At 36.1% G+C, this 15,171-nt stretch overlaps 1 protein-coding gene across 1 annotated transcript in view; it reads left to right on the top strand.

Annotated features, from left to right (window-relative positions):
- RNF11 (ring finger protein 11) overlaps nt 1–15,171 on the top strand; it is a 35,587-nt gene that overhangs the window by 13,971 nt on the left and 6,445 nt on the right. The gene's annotated exons all lie outside the window — the stretch shown is intronic.

Below are 15,171 nucleotides of genomic sequence, written 5' to 3'. Positions count from 1 at the left end.
TCAAACTTTGTTACTACTTTCTTTCATTTCTTTCTTCAGTATATCTTGTCTGCCACTGCCAGGTCACCTGTTAAAATAAAGCCTTTAAGTTATACCCCTTCAGTGATTTCTCAGTGGCTGCTATTTAATATAAAGAACAAACATTTAAGAACATTTGATGTCCTCTTCTCTTAGAAATTTGACTGAATAGATGTGACAAGTTCTCAGAGCTATTTTATAACACCAGACTGAGCCACATTTTCCTGACTTAGGGCAAACAGCATGTTCTATCATTGGATTTCATTACACCGTTCTAAACTAAGAGTGGTTTGTGTACTTTAAAATGATATTTTGAAATTTGTTAACAATACCCCTTTTCTTTCATAGTTTTACATTTTTAAATATAAAAAAGTTAATTTTTACTGATTTTGTATACCTTTGCATTCCACCTTGCATTGTTGAAACCAAATCTGTTTTACCTAAGTAGTACCCTACTTGGAAGGAACTCTCAAAAGAATTACATAGGACTGATCACTGTATCTTAAAAATTGAATTAATACATGCCACAACACAGATGAAGCTCAAATATATAATGATAAGTGAAAGAAAGCCAGACACAAAGAAAGTCATGTATTACGTGATTCCATTTATATAAAATACCTAAAATAGGTAAATTCATAGAAACAGGTGGCAGCCAGAGGCTGGGAAAAAGAAGGAATGGGTGGTTAACTACCTTAAGCACAGAGTTTCATTTTACAGTGATGAAAGTGTTTTGGAAGTAGGTAGAGATAGTGGTTGTACAATATTTATGAATGTACTAAAGGCCACTGAATTGTTCTCTTCTAAATTGGCTAATTTTATGTGAATTTCACCTCAGTTTTTAAAAAGTGGAGTTAGACTTAGCTGTAAAATTCATAAAAGTCTCACCAGAATTAAACACACACTGTGACTTGTCTCTATTTTGTTTTCATTTTCTGTTTAGCTTTTAAAATTAGCTATTTACTTAATGACAACTCTATAAATATAGGTTTTTTTCCTTTTTTTATAATAAATTGCAAATTAAATATAATTACATAGAAATAAAGATTATAGCTCATATTTCCAGTACTCTAATGTAACCATAGTTAACATTTTGGTGTATATTTCTTTATACTTTTTTCCAAATGCAAATATTTTTAAATATGTGTAATATTACTAAACTTTTGTATTCTTTTAATTTTAATGTCATTTTGTAAGCATTTTTTTGTGTTGCTGTAGTCTTTAGAGCTCCAGTTTTTAAAAGCCATTAAGTATTTCACTAAGTCTATATTATTCTCCTGTACATTTAGGTTACTTCTTAATATTCCAGGATAAGTTTCTTGATATTTGATGGTGGTAGGGGTAGAGGAGATGGTAGATGTATTTCTCATAAGAGATTGTACTGGGGCATTTTATGAAAAAGTAGTTTGCTGACAGTTTCTGTTTGAAAATGACTTGTAAATAAATAGCTGGCTGATGAGGAGATAGCCTTGCATAGGGCAACTTTACATTTGGATTAAGATAGCTCTCTAATTTTCTTCTCTTTTCTTTTCTTTTCTTTTCTTTTCTTTTCTTTTCTTTTCTTCTCTTCTCTTCTCTTCTCTTCTCTTCTCTTCTCTTCTTTTCTTTTCTTTTCATTTCATTTCATTTTTGAGCTTCATTACCAAAAGGACTTAAGCATGCTGTATTCCATGTTCTTTTACTCTTCATTTCTCTTACTAGTTAGAGATGTCCTGATGATCTGACCCCTGTGATTGAGTTTGAGGAAGAATCTAAAAACTAAACCTGATTTTCCAGTTTAAGGCTTGTAGGTGCTGATACTTGGCATAACCTGAGCAGTCTAGTAGACAAACATCAGCATCTCACTATTTAATACCGTCTCAATGTTGAGATCCAGGGCTTTCTTGGTATCTGTGTCTTAAAGAGGATCATCATAAGACAAGTATAATTTTTCTTGTTTTCCGTGTTTGGGTATGTTACATGAAACAACATGAACAATTAGAAGGCAAGTATTAGGGATTGGTATTGAATGAATAGTCCATTGGAAAACAGAAACCAGCTGTGTAGAAACTGGAGCAGATGACTTGACTGGATGATGTAGAAAACCTGCTTGGTCAGACTAATTTTTTTTAGGCCTCCTGCAGAGACCCAGGTTGCTTCAGATAAGATGTCTTATAAAAATCCCTACACCTTTAACTTCCACCCCGAAACATTGTACTAGGCTTCTAGGAAAAAAATCTCACATTAAAATTAGACTTTTTCAAAAGAAATTTCAACACATCTAGCTGGGGCCCCTACATATTCACATGCAATGAATGAAGTTGGACCCCTTTCTCTCACCATATTCAAAAATTAATTCAGTGGTTCATTTACCTAAATGTAAGAACTAAAAATAAAACTCTTTAAGTATACAAGTATAAGTCTTCTTGGCCTTGGATTAGGCAAAGCCTTCTTAGATATGATACAAAAAGCACAAGTGACCAATAATTAAGGTGAATATCATCAGATTAAAAATTTATGTTTTAGAGGACACCAGGGAAGTGAAAAGACAATCCATAGAATGCAACGAAGTATTTGCAAATCATTTATCTGATAAGGGACTGATGTCCAGGATATATACAGAACTCTTAGAACTCAATAAAGAGAATCATTTTAAAACCAGTTTTAAAAGAAGATAAAAGATCTGAATAGACATTTCTCCAGAGAAGATATACAAATGGCCATTCAGCACATGAAAAGATGTTTAACACGATTTACTATCAGGGAAATGCAAATCAAAACCACTAGGGTTGCTATAATTAAAACAAAACAAAACAAAACACAGAAAGTAAGATTTGGCAGTGATGTGGAGACATTGGAAGTGACCCTCATACCTTTCTTGTAGGAATATAAAATGGTGCAAGTCCTTTGAAAAACAGTTTGGCGTTCCTCAAAAGACTGAACATAGAATTAAATTATGACCCAGCAGTTCTGCTTCTAGGTGTATACCGAAGAGAAATGAAAACATGTCCAAACAGAAACTTATATACAAATGGTCATAGCAGTGTTTTCATAATAACCAAAAAGTGGAAACAACCCAAATGTCTATTAACAGATGAATAGCTAAACAAAATGTGATATATACATACAATGCTATATTATTCAGCAATGAAAAGGAATGATGTTCTGTTACATGGTACAACATGAGTGAACTTTGAAGACATGCTATGTTTTAGATCTCCTAAGACCACGTATTTTATGATTCCATTTACATGAAATGTCCAGAAAGGGCAAATTCATGGAGACAGAAAGCAGGCAAATGGTTACCTAGGACTGGGGAATTTGGAGAAAAATAGGGAATGACTGCTAATTGGTGTGGGATTTCTTTGGGAGATGACGAAATGTTCTTAAAATTATGGTGATGGGTGCATAACTCTGAACATACTAAAAAACCATTAAATTGTATACTTTAAATGGGTTAATTATACTGTGCATTATATCTCAGTAGAGGTGTTATATTAAATGTAGGCCTTTAAGCTTATAGTAAATAAGATATAATAATACAAATAAGATATTATAACGTATTTCCTCAATGCTGAGGAATGTACTTTAAAAAATTTTTCAGTGCTTTTTGAAATTACAGTATATATATTTTTAACCATTTATTTATTTTACAATGTATTTTTAAATCAAAGTATAATTGATGTACAGTATTATATGTTACAGATATGCAGTATGATTCACAAATTTTTAAAGGTTACCCTCCATTTATAGTTATTATAAAATATTGGCTACATTCCCCATGTTGTACAATACATCCTTGTAGCTTCCTTTATACCTGATAGTTTGTACCTCTTAATCCTCCACCTCTATCTTGTCCCTCCGCCTTCTCTCTCCCCACTGGTAACCACTAGTTTCTTCTCTACATCTGTGAGTCTGTTTCTTTTCTGTTATATTCACTAGTTTGCAGTATTTTAGATTCCACATGTAAGTGATATCGTATTTGTCTTTCTGTCTGACTTATTTCAGTTAGCATAATGCCCTCCAAGTCCATCCATGCTGTACACCAGAAACTAATACAACATTTTAAATCAACTGTACTTCAATTAAACAGCAAACAACCAACCAACCAACTGATTTAAAATATGAGCAGAAGAACTGAACAGACATTTCCAAAAGAGGAAATGCAGATGGCCAACAGGAACATGAAAAGTTGCTCAACATCACTAATATCAGGGAAGTGCAAATCAAAATCACAATGAGATATCATCTTGGCACCTGTCAGAATGGCCATCATCAAGAAAAACAAAAGTAACAAATGTTGGCAAGGATGTGGAGAAAAGGGACCCCTTGTACACTGTTGGGAATGTAAATTGGTGCAGCCACAATGGAAAACAATATGGAGGTTTCTCAAAACCCTAAAAATAGAACCACCATATGGCCCAGCAGTTCCACTCCTGTACATATATCTGAGAAAAACAAAAACATTAATTCAGAAAGATACATACACCCTGCTATTAATAGCAACATTATTTATAATCGCCAAGATATGGAAGCATCATAAGTGCACATCAATAGATGAATGGATAAAGTAGATGTAGCGTATGTATGCAATGGAATAAAACTCACCCATAAAAAAGGATATTTTGCCATTTGCGGCCTTTCATTCACTTTTTTTTTTCCCACTTCAAAAACCAGAATTTTATAACTGGCATAAACATTTCCATTGCATCAAAAACAACAAAATACCTAGAAATAAACTTAACTAAGGAGGTTGCCTATACTCTGAAAACTAAAACATTGATGAAGGAAATTGAAGATGATACAAAGAAATGAAAAGACATATTGTGTTCCTGGATTGGAAGAATCTAACATTATCAAAATGGCTGTACTACCCGAAGCAACCCACGTATCCAGTGCAACCCCTGTCAAAATACTCATGACATTTTTCATAGAACTAGAAAAAACAATTCCAAAATTTATGTGGAACCATAAAAGGCCCCAAATTGCCAAAGCAATCTTTTTTAGGTCTTTTTTTTCACTTTTGTCTTTTCTCTTTTCTTATGAGAAGTTCCTTCAACATTTGTTGTACAGCTGTTTTAGTGGTGCTGAATTGTTTTAGCTTTTGTTTATCTGTGAAGCTTTTGATTTCTCCATCAAATCTGAATGAGAGCCTTTTTGGATAGAGTATTCACGGATGTAAGTTTTTCCCTTTCATCACTTTAAATATATTGTGCCATTCCTTTCTGGCCTGTAGAGTTTCTGCTGAAAAATCAACTGATAACCTTACGGAAGTTCCCTTGTATGTTATTTATTGCTTTTCTCTTTCTAATTTTAATATTTTCTCCTTATCCTTAATTTTTGTCAATTTGATGACTGTGTGCCTTGGTGTGTTCTTCTAGGTTGATCCTGTATGGAACTCTCTGCTTCCTGGACTTGGGTGACTGTTTCCTTTCCTGAATTGGGGAAGTTTTTGGTTATTATCGCTTCAAAAATTTCTCAGGTCCTCTCTCTCTTTTTTTGCTTGTTTTTTTTTTTTTAATGAAGGGAAGCTAATTAGGTTTATTCATTTATTTCTGCTTGGAGAAGGTACTGGGGATTGAACCCAGGATCTCTTGCATGCTGAGCATACACTTCATCACTTGAGCTATACCCTTCCCCCTCAGGTCCTCTCTCTCTTCTCTTTCTGGGACCCCTATAATGTGAATATTAGTGTGCTTCATGTTGTCCCAGAGTTCTTTTAAACTATCCTCATTTCTTTTCATTCTTTTTTCTGTTCTGCAGTAATGATTTCCACTAATCTGTCTTCTAGCTCACTGAATCGTTCTTCTGCCTCATTTGGTCTACTCTTGGTTCCTTCTAGTGTGTTATTCATTTCAGTGATTTTATTTGTCAACTCTGGATGTTCTTTATATTTTCCAACTCTTTGCTAAAAATTTCACTCTATGCGTCCATACTTCTCTTGAGTTCTCTGAACATCTTCGCCATCATTACTTTAAAATCTTTCTCTGATAAATTGCCTATCTCCTCATCACTTATTTCTTCTGGGATTTTTATCTTGTGCCCTGACCTGGTAGGTGTTCTTCTGCTGCCTCATGTTGTCTAGATTTCTACTTGTATTTTTAGGTAGATTAGTTAGGTTTCTTGACCTTGGAAAGGTGGCCCTTGTGGGAGACATCCTGTGTGTTCCAGCAGTACACTCCTCTCTTGTCACCCAAGGGCAAGGGTCCAGCTGGTTCCAGTGTAGAGTCTGGCCTGTGTTTGTGGATTCCTTCCACAGGCTTTGGGATTGATGTTTTCTTATTTCTGGTATCTGCCCCCTAGTGGATGAGGCTGGACTAGAGGCTTCTGTAAGTTTCCTGGCAGAAGGAGTCATTGCCTGCCCACTGCTGGGTTAAGCTTGGTTCTGGACCTCTGGTGGGTAGGGCTGTGTCTAGAGGCCTTTGTGGCCCAGGAAGTCTGATGATGGGTGGGGCTGTGTTCCCACCTAGTAGGTTGTTTGGTGTGAGGCTTCGCTATAGGCTGTTGGGTGGGGCTAGGTCTTGGTGCTAATGATCCAGTCAAGATGTCAGCCTCCAGGAAAGCTCATGTGGATGAACACTCCCGGAATGTCCGCCACCAGCTTTTATGTCCCCTGAGTGAGCTGTAGCCATCCCGTACCTTCCCAGGAGACTCACCAAAACCAGCAGGCAGGTCTGGCCCAGGTTTCTTGGACCTGGTACACACAAGATCTGTATACACTTTCCAAGAGAATGAAGTCTCTGTTTCCTCCAGTCCTGTAGGGCTCCTGGAGTTAAGTCCCGCTGGCCTTCAAAACCAGATGCCCTGAAGTCTCTTTCTCCTCTCAATGCCGGAACCCCAGGCTGGGGAGCCTGATGTGGGGCTTAGAACTTTCACTCCTGTGGGAAGGCCTCTGCGACTTAATTATTCTTCAGCGTGTGGGTCGCCTACCTGGAGGGTATGGGGCCCAATTATATCTTGAGCATACCCCTCCTACCGTCCCGCTGTGGTTCCTTCTTTATGTTTCCAGTTGATCTTTTTTGCCAGGTTCCAGTCTTTTTTTGTTTTGTTTTCAATGGTTGTTTAGCACTCAGTTACGGTTTTGTTGTAGTCGCGAGGAGAGGCGAGTTTGTTGTCCTACTACTCTGCCATCTTGACCAGATATAGTATTTTAACTGATATATATATGTTTAATGGACTGGTTTTCCATTTAACTCCCAAAACAGTTAGAATCTGCCATTTGCAACAACGTGGGTGGGCCTAGAGAATATTATGCTTAGGGAAAGACAAGTGCTCTGTTATTGCTTATGTGTAGAACCTAAAAAAGTAAAGCAAGGAATATAACAAAACAAAAACAGACTCACAGATACAGAGAACAAACTAGTGGTTGCCAGTGGGGGTGGGGGTGGAGGAGGAAAAAAGAGGAGGGTTTTAAGAGCACAGGGAAATATAGTATTGTTTTGTAATAATGTTAAATGGAGTATAATCTATAAAAATATTGGATCACTATGTTGTACACCTAAAACTAATATAATACTGTAAATCAACTATACTTAAACAAGAAAAAAAACGTAGAATCCGAGAAATATACCTCCTAAAGAGTTTGGCAACATTGTTGCAACTGAAGTTCATCAATTTTTAGACAAAATTTTTATTGGTGATGTTAGCCCTGATCCTTCAAAAAATAACTTAAAAAAATGGGGGAGGGTATCTGGTAGAGAACTTAGTGTAGTAAGTGCAATAACAGACTTCCTGAGCTCCAAAGCCAACCCTTGGCTGCTATAGAAATATTCTGTTGGGGATTAGTATCTTTTTAAGCTCTCATCTATTAACTCCTTAAAGGGCAGTGTATATTCTGACTCTGCTTTTGCAAAGAATTTTTGGGCTTATTACTATTAGCTTTCAAATAGTGTTATATTTGCATACTCCTTTTAAGGATGAAAGACAATTGAGGAAGTCTATATTCTTATTCTTTGAGCTGGTAAAATTCAAAGGTAGGATGCTTAGATGAAAAAAATTCCACTCTCTTCTGATTGTAGCAAAGAAGTGGTCCCAACAATAACTCATGCACTAAGTCAGAGGAAAACCTCTTGGCCTGCAACTACTATAGAGATCTGCCCCACTGGAAAGCATTTTTTTGTCGGTTAGTGGGTGCTATTTCCCCTCTGGAAATCAGTTTGCTTGGTGAGAAGGAAACGGTGGTCTAATTTAGGTCTCATTTAGTAAAGAAAATAGTGGTGATGTCTTGTGTTAGACAGAATTAACTCAGAGGAAGAGTGCTTTATTTTAATGATACACACAGATTAGAATCAGAAAGCTGTCAAGGAACCATGACAGCCACTTTCTCCCATTTCTCTTAGCCAGGGACTTCAGGGATCATTCGTGGGCTTTTCCTAGTGTCTGCTTCACTCAGTATTTCTAATCTGTCTTTAATACCATCTGTTTCCTCAAAACTTCAGTTCACATATGCCTCTTATTTACTGCTCAATGACCTTTCATTTCAGTTGATTCAGTTTTCCAGTTCTCATTCTAAAAGAATACAGTCTGTTCAACCTCTCTTCATTGGTCAGGAGGTGCAAATCATCAGATGTTGACTAGGCTACGGGTCCACTGGAATGTATGCCTGTTCCAAAAGTTGCCAGGTCATGGGCAGTTTAGGGATTGTAGGAGCTGTAGATGAGGTAATCATCTTCTCTTTGTTTACTTTCACTATATCCCTCTACTATAGGGGATTTAGACTTTGGAGACATCATCTGTCTTGATCACAGCTCTATCTCCTTTGCCTAAAACAACATCTAAAATGTGGTTGGGTATTCAAGAAATAATCATGTGACCATGATTTCAGTTGTCCTGACCTTTAGATGGATTTGCTAATGCTGAGTGCCTGTGGTGATAATGCCTACCAGCTTTCCACAAGTTAGGATACTGTATATAACCCTGTATCATAAGTGCTCAGTGAATATTTTTGTAATGAATGAAAGAAAACAGCTTTTCCATTTCTTTAAAAAATATGCAGACACCATACCACCTCCTTGGAAGCAGTCCTCTTTTTCCATGCAGATCACTTTGGTTTGTACACTTTCTCACTAAATATATCATTTGTCACTATCATTGGTGGGATGCTGGCTTTTCCCCCTTCTCTATATGTGTATAGTTGTTACCCTTTATGGTTCAGCAACTGCATTAATGCTAATCTTTGGGGTTTTGGTTGGTTGGTTTTGGTCAAGATTCATTGAATATCAGAGTTAGAACATGCATGGGGCTGTACACCAAAAATTGACACAACATTGTAAATTGACTGTAACTCAATTTTTAAAAAAATACATTGAGACCGTTTATTCCAAATCCTCCATTTTATCGCCTTAAGTTTCAGTCTGACAAAATTCAGAAAAAAACATTCCCAGTAGGAGACTGCAGCTGGGGAGGGGGTGGTGCCAGCAGCAGCTTGTAAGACTATAAGGAAAAAAATCAGAAGAGCTGACTCTTATTTCCTACTGGAGAAAAGGATACAGCTTTTGGTGACAAGCTGCATTCTTTAGCAGTGACTTTATTTTTCCCTCACCACAAACCAGACTTGTACTATTTCCAGCCTCAGCACATTATTTAGGCACTTCCCCACTGCATTGTTTTGTTTAGTTTCTGAAATTGTATCATATTCCCTAAACTGGGTCCAACTTTTAATGCACTACCTTTCACATAGGCATGTTTACACTTTGACTGTTTTTGTGTTTCTTGACCTGTAAACTCCCTGAGATTAGAACCCTATTATATTTTTCACAACATTCATCATTTTATATGTGCTTCATTATTAACAAACAACTGGAATGCTTCAGAGATTTTTTTCATCAGAAGGTCAGATCTTGCTTTTCTGTGTGACTGCCCCTGTCTTTTCCCTTTGCTCTGCTTCAGCATATTTTGTAATCCTTTGTTCCTTTTCTATTCTACCCCCTTCTGTGATGCTGCATTTCTTTTCCTAACACATTTTTTAATTTTAAATTATTCCTTTTCTTTAAGGCAGATGCTTTTCCTTGGATTCTCTTGGGGTTTTTTTGTTGTGTGGGTTTTGTTTTGTTTTTGCAAGAAGACTTCTGTAGAGAATTAAAGAAAGCATTAAGGAGGAAAAAATATTTAAATTTATTTGAAATATATTTGCTTCTCTTACTGTGAATTGTCTCTTTCTCAAAATTTAAACTTGCAAGGCAAGTACGTGTATGTCTCCTATTAACATTGAGGAAATGGTTGTTAGAGAAGATTATAAGATATTTTAAGTAGATGATGGGGATAAAGGGAAGGGAAGAGGTCAGAGGAATCAGGAAAGAAGAGATACCTACCTTGGATGACTAGTGATCTGAGTTTGAGAAGGATTGTGGACGTATAAAGAGATAATTAGTTTGCTTTTGGACATAATATAGTCACTGTGGGGTAGAATGGTAGGTAGAAATTTCAAAGAGGCAACAAGCTGGATTATTACTTGGAGAAGGAATGTTGGTTGTACTTTATATCAGGTCTTTTTTTTTGGTTTTATTGTGGCTTAATCCAAATCATTAGCAATTTCTCGTAGCATATTTACAAAATCCTGATATGAACATTTGACATGGATTACGAAAACATGAGTGCTTTGATTTAAATCATTCAGTTATCTAGTCAAGTTTATTGAGTCCCTACTATGTGAAAGATACTGCGCTAGAGAAATAGTATGTATTGGTGAGCAAAACCGACGTAATCCCTACCCTTATCAAGCTTTCAGTCTAGTGATGAAGGAATACATTAATCAAATAATCGTACAGATAATCACACCTCTTTAGCCCAAGCACAAAATACTTCATGAATTATATTCATATACACATAGATGAGAGCAGCCAATTGAACCACCCTTAAAGGTGCCAGCATTTAGCAATTTAGTACTTGGTAATTTAGATTTTCATAAACTGATTCATAGTATCCCTTTTTGTACTAAGTACCGTTGTACATTAGAAATAATTATTTTATAAACAGTATTTTCCATAAGTATTCAGAAATCATTTGGGTTCACTTTTATGAGGGGGAATAGTGTAGGCAGGTACCATTATTATCAGTCATTCTTAATGAATATACTTAGCAAAGCAAAAACAACTCTGTAATCCCAGTATTATAGTGTACACTAACTCTAATAAGTGGTGATTGGTTAAGGATTCCAGGAAATGTAAAGAAACACTGAAATGAAAAGAAACAGTGGAGTAAGTTAATGAGTGACTATTTTTAGCTAATAGTAGGTAACCTTTTTAGTAGGCTGTTTATCCATTCAGTGAGAAGCAAAAACAGACACAGTTCTTATCATGGATCTTACAGTCTGCTGGGAAAGACAAACATTCAAATTATAACTAAATATAAAATTACAACTATAACAAATGCTGTGAAGGAAAGTTACTTGGTGTATAAGAGCCTATAATAGAGGATAATAGAGAAGATTTCTGAGAAAGTTGAAGTTGAACTGAGCTCTGAAAGAAGAAAAAGGAGGTATTTAAGCAGAGTAGTGATGGAGGAGAGTGTTTCAAGCAAAGAATACAGCAAGTGTTAACGACTTCATGTGGGAGAGACCATACTTCTGTAAAGGCCAGTGGGTCTAGAAAGCAGTGAGTTGTTACATGAGGAACAAGAAGGTGCGTAGAGAGGGAGGTAGAGAGGTAATCAGACTATGCAGGGCTTTGGAGGTCTTATTACAGACTTTGACCTCCATTGTAAAAGCAGTGGGAAGCTACTGAACTGGTTTTAAGGTGTGTTGAGGAGGACATAAGATTGTATTTGTTTTGGAAGGATTGCTGTCACTTCTGTGTAGAGAACAAACTGAGATTTTGCTAGCTAATATTATACACCAAAAAGAAATTGAAACTTAGACTGGAGTATTGGCAATAGACATGTAGAGAAACAAATAGATTCTGTCAACATTTCGGTAGAAAATAAGTTCATTAGAATTTGGTTATGTTGTTAAATATGGGAAGGTAGGGGGAGAGGTGCCAAGAGGTCTCTGTCTCACACAACTAGAAAAGTGATCTTGTTATTTACTGAGATAGGGAAGTTGAAGATCAGATTTTGGAGGTGAGTTCATTTTTAGACAAGTTGAATTTGAGGTACTTTGGGGGAACTTTGATTTAGGACTGTCCAAGTAGAGCCTGGAGTTTAAAAGCAAGATCTAGACTGGATCATTGATTTATGAATCATTTATATTAGGTAATAGTTTTAGCTGTCAACATGGACATAGCTATTGGCAGAGAGTAGAGGGCAGGAGAAAAGACCAAGACAGAAACAGTCACATTTGTGACTCTAAAAACAGCCATGTTCTGAGATTCTGGGGGATTAGGACTTCAACATAAAATTTGGGGGGGCATAGTTCAGCACTAACAGCAATTAGTTCAGCAGTAACATCTCTTTCTCAAGTGTTTTTCTCTATGCTAAATAATAAATGGTCAAAATATTCCTTTATATTTTGAAAAAGGAGTAAGACCCAAGTACTGTGTAACTGCCATTGTCAGAACACACCTTTTTTTTTTTTTACAAAGAAACATTTTTTTAAAACTAAAGTATAGTTGACTTACAATGTTGTGTTAGTTTCTCATGTACAGCTAAGTGATTCAGATATATATATATATATATATATATATTCTTTTTCATATTCTTTTTCATTATAGGTTATTACAAGATACTGAATATAGTCCCCTGAGCTATATAGTAGGACCTTGTTTATCTATCTTGTGTATAGTAGTTTGTATCTAATCCTAAACTAATTTATCCCTCCTTCCCCTTCCTCCTTTGGTAGCCATAAAATTGTTTTCTGTCTGTGAGTCTCTTTCTTTTTTGTAAATACATTCATTTGTATCATTTTTTTTTAGATTCCACATATAAGTGGTATCATGTGATATTTGTCTTTCTCTGTCTCATTTACTTCATTTAGTATGATAATCTCTAGGTTCATCCATGTTGCTGCAAATGGAATCATTTCATCCTTTTTATGGCTGAGTAATATTCCGTTGTATATATACCACATCTCTCCATTCATCTGCTGATGGGCAGATGTTTAGGTTGCTTCCGTGTCTTGGCTATTTTAAGTAGTGCTGCTGTGAACATTGAGTGCAGGTATCTTTTCAGATTAGTTTTCTCCGGATATATACTCAGGAATAGGCTTATATGGTGACTGGGTCATATGACAACTCTATTTTTAGTTTTTTAAGGAAACTCCATACTGTTTTCCATAGTGGCTACACCAATGTACATTCCCACCAACAATGTAGGAGGATTCCCTTTTCTCCACACCTTCCAGGGGAGCATTTCTAATGAACATCACCAAATAAACTATTCGAAAACAAAGGAGTCAGTGCAGGCACTGTCCATCTTAACATTTTCTAGACTGTAATGTTCTTTGAGTCCATTGGAGGACTTACAGGTCTTAGCATATAATTGTAATCACAGCTATCATTTATTATTGGAAAATAATACTGATCAAAATTGGTAAAGGAAAAAGAAACATAGATCCATAGAAAAAAGGCACAGGCTTCCAACAGTTAGTTCTCTCCTAGTAGAGTCACACAGAATGTGCTTAATTCTCCAGCATTGAATTATGCCAACATGTGTGAAGTGTTGTCTGCTAGGGAAGCCCAAGGTACTGAGTAGGCACCCCTGCTTAGCATATACATTACAGACTCCCAGAGGGAAAGCATGAATCATATTGTTCACACGAAGAGTTTAGGCACAGGGAGCCATCAGTTAGGGAATGTTGAACTGTCCTGGAATCCGAATCTTTTAAAAATTGCTATTTTTTATATCCTTGTCTAATCTTCCATTCACTGTTTCCTACCTGACATTAGAAACAAGATGCCATTTTTTGCCACCTAGAATTACGTTGGATTTCTAGTTACTAAACAATAACTCCAACTTAGGTCATTTAAAAAATTTTTTGGGGGGTGGTGGTAATTAGGTTTATTTATTTTTTAATGGAGTACTGGGGATTGAACCCAGTACCTCATGCATGCTAGGCAAGCACTCCACCACTGAGCTACACCCTCCCCACTTTAGGTCACTGTTAACAAGTATGATGGGAATTAAAATTGAGTGTGTGTGTGGTAAGAAGGGTGAGGCCACATCCATCTTTAAAATATCAGGAGTTCTTAGTCATTTCCTTCCCTATAGAGGTTTTCTGAAAAGTTGCATGTAAACTGAAATTAGAATGATGAATCATTTTAAATATCTAAATGATACTTAGACTGTTCCCTTGATTTAACAACTACCAAAAAAAAAAAATACATCCCTAGTATGAATAAAAGGTCTGAAGTGCATAGAAGTTAAATAACTTGGTCAAAGTCTTATGATTACTAAGTGGCAGAGCAAGGACAGTCTTTTTGACTCTCAACTATGAAATTTTTCTGCATTGAAAGTTTGCCCACTAGGTATAAAACCTGGAAGAGGTGAGTATCTAAACCAGAGATGCAGTAGCCATGTTTATGATCGTTAGTAACTGAAGGGTCATGTAACTTTTATGTGCACTATAAAGCCTGGTTAACAAAGTTATTTTTTTTTAGTGCATAAAATAGGGCTTTGATAATATACATGTTACTTATAGAAGATTCTCTGAGTTTGACCTACAAACTGAAAATTTTTGTACCTATACAAACTTGTTTAAAAGGAAATACTCGTTACAAAAAAACTTTATAAAGCAAAAAAAAAAAAATGCCTATGGGCACAGTGCTGCAGATATACAGGGCTGAAAGAAAGCTTTCAAGCTGTGCTAGAGAAATGAAGTCAGTTTTGTGCTTCCTTTGCTCTGTGAAAGCCAGAAGAATTGAGTCTTGATGACTGCACTTGTTAACTGAAGTTTCACTGTATTCTGTATAATCTTCCTAATTTTCTAATAGGTATACACCTATGTAATTAAGATGAAGAGGGCAGAGTCTCTCAATATTGGGTGGCAGGAGGGAGGATTGGGGAAAGCTTCATTTACACTAGTAACTCGCTAGACAAGGTATAATTTGGAACAGTGGACCTGCCGGGAGAAGTAGAGGAAATATCAAGAATAAAGGCAGTAAGATGGGCAAACATGAAACTTAGAGGAAACAGCTAATTGGGCTGCAATAATAGATAATAGCTCTTTAAATGTAACATTAATAGTTATAATAGCTACCATTTATTGAGTTTCTACCATTCCAAGGTTCACCATCTTCCTCATTT

This window comes from Vicugna pacos, chromosome 13 (assembly GCF_048564905.1).
Source record: "Vicugna pacos chromosome 13, VicPac4, whole genome shotgun sequence".
Lineage (NCBI taxonomy): Eukaryota > Metazoa > Chordata > Mammalia > Artiodactyla > Camelidae > Vicugna > Vicugna pacos.
This window is presented reverse-complemented; position numbering and strand designations above follow the sequence as displayed.